General features: G+C 40.6%; 1 long non-coding RNA gene across 1 annotated transcript in view; it reads right to left on the bottom strand.

The window, feature by feature from the left end:
• LOC115296453 overlaps positions 1-5,788 on the bottom strand; it is a 15,800-nt gene extending 10,012 nt beyond the window's left edge. The window contains exons 1-2 of the long non-coding RNA XR_003910891.1: positions 5,699-5,788; positions 4,655-4,728 (exon numbers count right to left, since the gene is read on the bottom strand). This is a non-coding gene — a long non-coding RNA (uncharacterized LOC115296453). The remainder of the gene's footprint in view (positions 1-4,654; positions 4,729-5,698) is intronic.
• Between the last annotated feature and the right edge of the window lie 9 nt (positions 5,789-5,797).

Here is a 5,797-nt window from a genome sequence, read left to right as displayed (position 1 = left end):
CAGATGGCCTACAGGCACATGAAACGATGCTCAACATCACTCATCATCAGGGAAACACAAATCAAAACCACACTGAGATACCACCTCACGCCAGTCAGAGTGGCTAAAATGAACAAATCAAGAGACTATAGATGCTGGCGAGGGTGTGGAGAGACGGGCACCCTCCTACACTGTTGGTGGGAATGTAAACTGGTGCAGCTGCTCTGGAGAACAGTGTGGAGGCTCCTCAAAAAACTATCAGTGGAATTTCCTGACCCAGCAATAGGACTGCTAGGGATTTACCCAAGGGATACAGAAGTGCTGATGCATAGGAGCACATGTACCCCAATGTTCATAGCAGCACTGTCAACAATAGCCAAAACATGGAAAGAGCCTAAATGTCCATCACCTGATGAGTGGATCAAGAAGATGTGGTATATATACACAATGGAGTACTATATGGCAATGAGAAAGAACGAAATATGGCCATTTGTAGGAAAGTGGATGGACCTCGAGGGTGTCATGCTAAGCGAAATAAGTCAGACAGAGAAGGACAGATGCCATATGTTGTCACTCATAGGTCTAACAGGAGAAACCTAATGGAGGACCAGGGGGAGGGGAAGAGGGAAAGAGAGTTGGGGAGAAAGAGAGACGCAAAACTTGAGAGACTATTGAATACTGAAAACAAACTGAGGGTTGAAGGGGGAGGGGGGAGAAAGAGGTGGTGGTGATGGAGGAGGGCACTTGTGGGGAAGAACACTGGGTGTTGTATGGAAACCAATTTGACAATAAACTACTTAAAAAAATAAATATATAAATTAATAAAAATAATAAATGTAAAAAAATAGAACTACCCTACAATCCACCAATTGCACTACTTGGTATTTGCTCTAAGAATACAAAATTACTAATTCAAAGGGATACATGCAACCCAATTATCTATAATATCCAAATTGTGGAAGCAGCCCAGATGTCCATCAACTGATAAATGGATAAAGAAGCTGTGGTGTATATATACAATGGTATATTACTCAGTCATAAAAAGAATGAAATCTTGCCATTTGCAATAACGTGGGTGGAGCTGGAGTATTATGCTAACCAAAATAAGTCAGAGAAAGACACATACCATATGACTTCACTCATACGTGGGATTTAAGAAATTAAAAAAAAAACGGAACCCAGGGGAAAAAGAGAGAGAAGCAAACCAAGAAGCAGATATTTAACGATAGATAGCGGACTGGTGTTTATCAGAGGGGAGGCAGAAGGGATGATGGGGTAGGTAGGTGATGGGGATTAAAGAGTGCACTGATTGTGATGAGCACCAAGCGTTGAATCACTAAATTGTACACCTGTAACTAATATTATACTGTATGGCAACTAACTGGAATTAAATAAAAACTTAAAACAAACAAAAAATAAGTGAAAGGATCTTTCCAATGATGTGTGCCCAGAGAGGAAAGGGACCCCAGGAGAGTGAGTTTTATGTGGGATGAATCTCTACAAGGCCAGGGACTGTGGGGAAAAAAGTAATAGGTGGGCAACCAGAAAAGAGGCCCCACAGAGGTCCCAACAGGCGAGTCATAAAAAAGCCCACAAAGGTGACATACGAGAGAAAGAGCCAACATTTGTGAATCCTCTATGTCCATGAGGAACCAGCTTCCAAAGATAACAGTATCCTACACCACCCAGGAAAAACAGCCCTCTCCCCCTAATCCCTTCTTTTTCTGCACCAAATGCTGGAGGGGGGCAGTTCAGAAACAGCAGCTGGCCAGTGGGAGAGGAGCAGTATACACTGAGGAGTAAAGGCAGGGATGTGGAGAAGCCTGGCACCCCTCCCTTCAGTCCCGCAAATTTCCCGTCTGTAGTGGCAAGAGCCGGGGAATCGAAGAACACACAGCTTGACTGAGGTTTAGAGTGGTACTTGTGACCCTGGACAAAACACTTTCACTACTGCAATTAGACTATTCTTGTGACTGAAAAATACTTAAAAAGTGAAGGGATCTGCAAGAGGTTTCATGCAAGACATGGAAAGAACTATGCATAAGGTAGACGTGAGGGGGCAGCAGAAGAGTTTTCCAGTTTTACACCATGGAGGCCAAATCCCTTGGTAAAAATAGTTATTCAGTATTAGAGAAGGATTGAAGAGGAGAATTTGATATAGAGTATAACTAACCCTGATTTATTGTTTTTATTTATATATTTTTTAAAGTTTAATGATTTATTTTGAGAAAAAAAGTATGCATGCACAGGAGTGGGGAAGAGGGGGGCAGAGAGAGAATCCCAAGCTGTTAGCACAGAGCTTGACTTGGCCCACTGGATCCCATGAACCAAGAAGTCATGACCTGAGCTGAAATCAAGCGTCTGATACCCAACCAACTGGGCCACCCAGGTGCCCCTAACTAATCCTGATTTAAAATGTATTGACTCCAGGTGCGCCTGGCTGGCTCAGTTGGTGGGGCGTATGACTCTTGATCTTGGGATGTGAGTTAGACCCCTGCTAAGTGTAGAGATTGCTTAAAAATAAAATCTTTCAGGGCGCCTGGGGGGCTCAGTCAGTTAGGCGACTGAGTTCAGCTTATGTAATGATCTCACAGTTAGTGAGTTTGGGCTCCTGTCAGGCTCTGTTCTGACAGCTCAGAGCCTAGAATCTGCTTTGGAGTCTGTGTCTCCCTCTCTCTCTTTGCCCCTCCCCCACTCATGCTCTGTCTCTGTCTCTCTCAAATATAAATATTAAAAAATCAAATCAAATCAAATCTCTACGGGTACCTGGATGGCCCAGTTGGTTAAGCGTTGACTCTTGATTACAACTCAGGTCAAGTTCTCCAGGTTTGCAAATTCAAGCCCCATCTTGGCTTCCACATTGACAGAGTGGAGCCTACTTGGGATTCTCCCTGTCCCTATCTTTCTGCCCCTCACCTGCTCTCTCTCTCTCTCAAAAATAAAAATAAAATAAAATCCTTATTATTTTTATGCTTATTTATTTTGAGAGAGACACACACATGAATGGGGAGGGGCAGAGAGAGAGAGACAGAGAGAGAGAGACAGAGAGAATCCCAAGCAGGTTCAGCACTGTCAAGGCAGAGCCTGATGCAGGGCTCAAACTCTCAAACCTCAAGATTATGAAGTGAGCCGAAGTCAGATGCCACCTAAGTGCCCCTAAAATAAAATCTTTTCAAAAAAATAGTAATAGGGGCGCCTGGGTGGCTCAGTCAGTTAAGCGTTCAACTTCGACTCAGGTCATGATCTCTTGGTTCATGGGTTCAAGCCCTGCATCAGGCTCTGTGCTGATAGTTAGCTCAGAGCCTGGAGCTTGTCTTCAAATTCTGTGTATCCCTCTCTCTCTGACTCTCCTCTGCTCATGCTATCTTTCTCTCTCTCAAAAATAAATAAAACATTAAATAATAATAATAATTGCTTCTCAGGCTTTTGCCTAAGATCAAATATAAAGAATAAATAAAATGTATTGACTCCAAGTGTCTGTGAATATCTCTTAATTTTCCTTCATGTTTATTTAGATCTCACCAAAAGCATGAATAACTGAAATTCATATATAGGCTAATAAAAAGACAGGGCATCCACCTCTGGCAGATTTTTAATTATTTTTTCATTAAAATAATTTTATGGATTTTTAATTTTATATAAAGTATATAAATAACCCCCAAGTCAGAAAATATAGATGAGAAAATAACAAAACAACCAAAAAAAATCTTCATGATGACCACATTCATCAAGGTCATATGTACTGGGGTAGCAAATTATCCTTCAAAATCTCAGTGTTTTACACAACAAAGCTTCATTTCATGCTCCTAGTATATGTTCAACTCAGGGTTGGGGATGGTACTCTGCTCTACACCATCACTCAGGGACCCAGGCTGACATGTTGTAGCATTTGTAACATATGGCTTCCTCAGTTGCCAGAGCAAAGGAGGAAAGAGCATGGAAAACTTATAACTATTCTTTCCTGATGGAGCCTGGAAGTGCTTCCATTCACAGTCTATAGTGGCTAGAAATAGTCACGTGTCCCCCTTTCTGAAAGAGGGAAGGAAATGTCCTTTTTTTAATGCCCCAAATGAGAGGAAATGCAGGTTATCAATGAGCCCTTCTAAGGTCTCCCAGATCTCCTAATATAACCAAGCCAGAGATGATAAAAATCATCTTCCCTGGACTATTTTAATTTTTTTAAGTAGGCTCCATGCCCAACATGGGGCTTGAACTCATGAGTCTGAGATTGAGAGTTACATGCTCTACTGACCGAGCCAGCAAGGCACCTCTCCTCTGGACTCTTTTATATGGCAACTTAATTTACATAGACTGTCACCCTTCAATTGTTACCTAACCAGTTCATTTTGCCCCATGCATAGCAAGCCAGTCACTGAGACTTGCAGATATGTGCCAGAGAAAGGAATGTATTCACAAGGCAGCCAAGCGTGAAGACGGGAGAACAAGTCTCATATCCCTTTCCGGAAAAAAAGGGCTCTTGAGTATTTATGGGATTTTAAAGAGAGCATGGGGAATGTGATTGGAAGCTGGAAAGGGTGAGATAAAGGTCAGGGAATTGTTGATCTAGGCAGGAACAGTCCATTGTCACTCTTCTTCACGTATCAGAGGCTCAAAGATGGGGTATGGACATGATCAGGGGGTGGAGATTTCAGGCTCCTTGACATAAAAATCTCACCTATGAAGATTCGTGCAGGCCCAGTAGGAAGAGCTTGACCTGTCTGAACTGGATGGAAGTGGGCCTCTTAGTTCCTGGAAAACAATTTAAGCTTAAGTGTCTTGTGACTTGTACCTCAGGGACATTTCATACATAGAAGCAGTTATACATTCTTATGTTCCCTGGGCTGCCTGCTGTTTAGAGGTAGTTACAAAGTTTATTGTTTTAGAAAACAGGACTTAGGTTATAGTTTGAGGAGGAATTTTCCCGATTTTCAATCTGACAAGCTGATGTAATCAAATCTCTGAGTGGAGGTCTCTATTGCACAGCACACATTATGAAATACGTTCTAAATGTACAAAAACCTTACATATAACTGATATATTCTGGTTAAGAGCCATTGCTTTCTCAGACTGCTTTACTTGCTTTTACTTTCCTCATTAATACTGAGATTTCGTTTTCTTTTCACAAAGAAATTCCATTAACAAAATCTCTTTACTGTTAAACTACACAACTAAAAGGAAACAAAACTGGGTTGATGCACCTTTGGCAAAGTTGATTCATTAGCTGGGTAACTCATTCCCTCAGTCTGACTTCCCATGATACAGATAATCCCAATTCATGTTTTGAACAAAATTGGCTATCTATCTGTGAAAAGTAATTTTTAAATTTAACTTAATGTATCATGGCAGAATTCACACATAAAATTCCAGATAAACTAAATATGGAAAACAAAAGCATTCAAGTGTTGAAAAACATATGGAATACATCAATAACCTTGACATGATGAAGACCTTAAGCCATGAAACCCAAAAGTTAGCAATCAAAAATTCAAATGCCTATAGGGAGCAAGCAAGTAACGTTAAGGAGTGAACTAAGCTCTGCGCAAGAGAAATTAACTAGTAAAAAATTTATTCTTACTGAGCTAGGATACAAGCAAATGCCATGAAATTGGATATATTTTAAATTTAATATTTGAATATATAATTTAGAAGATGGAAATCTTTTATGGTTAAAATTTTTTGTTTTGCCTTTGCTTGAAAATCAGAAATCTAATTTTCATACCAATTTCATATTTTGTGTTTCTAGTTGATTGATGAAAAGTGCCAAAGCATTGTTTTGTTTGGAAGAGTTTCGGTTAAGGCCAACTCTTTTCTTTCTTTC

Source organism: Suricata suricatta, chromosome 7, assembly GCF_006229205.1.
Source record: "Suricata suricatta isolate VVHF042 chromosome 7, meerkat_22Aug2017_6uvM2_HiC, whole genome shotgun sequence".
Taxonomy (NCBI): Eukaryota; Metazoa; Chordata; class Mammalia; order Carnivora; family Herpestidae; genus Suricata; species Suricata suricatta.
This window is presented reverse-complemented; position numbering and strand designations above follow the sequence as displayed.